This window comes from Meleagris gallopavo, chromosome 30 (assembly GCF_000146605.3).
Source record: "Meleagris gallopavo isolate NT-WF06-2002-E0010 breed Aviagen turkey brand Nicholas breeding stock chromosome 30, Turkey_5.1, whole genome shotgun sequence".
Classification (NCBI taxonomy): Eukaryota; Metazoa; Chordata; class Aves; order Galliformes; family Phasianidae; genus Meleagris; species Meleagris gallopavo.
Window position 1 is genome coordinate 1,129,150 of NC_015040.2, and position 1,503 is coordinate 1,130,652.

Sequence of the window (1,503 nt, forward strand, 5' to 3'; positions counted from 1 at the left end):
CGGCATCTACATCTACATCGTAACGGGGGGTTAAAAGACTTGTGGCAGCAGGGGATGCGGGGCAGCCCCGTAGGGGAGGGGATGAGAGTCAGGGGGCTGGAGACACAGGGCAGCAGCCATAGGGAAGGGAATATGGGGCAGGGAATGTGGAGCTGGAGATATTGAGGTGGGGATATGGGGCTGGAGATATAGGGATCAGGATATAGGGCAGGAGACATAGGGGTGGGGATATGGGGCAGTGAAGTGGGACTGGAGCCATAGAAGAGGGGATATGGGGCTGGGCACTTGGGGCTGGAGGTATAGAGGGGATGTGGGGCAGGGGGCTGGAAACACAGGGCAGCAGCCATAGGGAAGGGAATAGGGGGCAGGGAATGTGAGGCTGGAGATATAGAGGTGGGGACATAGGGCAGGGGACATAGGGAAAGGGATATGGGGCAAGGAAGTGGGGCTGGAGCCATAGAAGAGGGGATATCAGGCTTGGGGACTTGGGGCTAGAGAAATGGAGAAGGGGATGTAGGGCAGGGGATGTGGGACTGGAGACATAGAGGGGATGTGGGGCAGAGGTCTGGTGACACATGGCAGCAGCCATAGGGAAGGGGATATGGGGCTGGAGACAGAAAGAAGGGGATATTGGGCAGGGAAGTGGGGCTGGAGCCATAGAAGAGGGGATGTGGAGCTGGGGACTTGGGGCTAGAGATGTAGGGAAGGGGATGTGGGGCAGGGGACCTGGGGCTGGAGACATAGGGAAAGGGGTATGGGGCAGGGTACATGGGGCTGGGAGCTGGAGACATAGGACAGAAGACACAGGGAAGGGTACGTGGGGAAGAGGACACTGGCAGGGGATATGGGGCAGGGGACATGGGACCGGAGACAGCAGCAGACATAGGGAAGGGAATATGGGAAAGTGGGGCAGAAGACTCGGAGAAGAGGATGTGGGGAAATGGACACTGCAGGGGACATGGGGAAGGGGATGTGGGACAGGGCAGCAGACATAAGGAGGGGGACAGGAAGAAGAGGACGTGGGGAAGAGGACACTGCAGGCGATGTGGGTCTGGAGACATAGGGCAGGGCATGTGGGGAAGGGGCACGGGGCAGCAGACACAGGGAAGGGGACTTGGAGAGGAGGACAGGGGGCAGAGGACATGAGGGCAGGGAATGTGGGGCTGCAGACATGAGGAAGAGGATGTGGGGAAAGTAACACGGGACTGGGGGAGCTGCAGGGGATGTGGGCATTGAGTTCCCCCCGCAGCAGGGAAAGGGTTTGTGGCCGTGCAGCGTGGGTGCAAAATTGGGATCACCCAAGCGAAGATTTGGGTTTTCCCTGCATGGACTCACACCCGATTTGTTTGCTGGACCCACGGACACCTTGTCACCACGTGGCTGTGGGCTGGGGGGGGGGGAGGGGGGCACGAGAGGGGGTGTGGGGAGCTCTGTGAGCAGCCCAGCAGCTGACAGCCCCATCGCTGGCGCTGCCTTCGATCCGTATGTTGGCTCCTGTTTGCA

At 59.9% G+C, this 1,503-nt stretch overlaps 1 protein-coding gene across 1 annotated transcript in view; it reads right to left on the reverse strand.

Annotated features, from left to right (window-relative positions):
• Positions 1–1,503, reverse strand: part of TLE5 (TLE family member 5, transcriptional modulator) — a 9,550-nt gene that overhangs the window by 705 nt on the left and 7,342 nt on the right. The window lies entirely within an intron of this gene.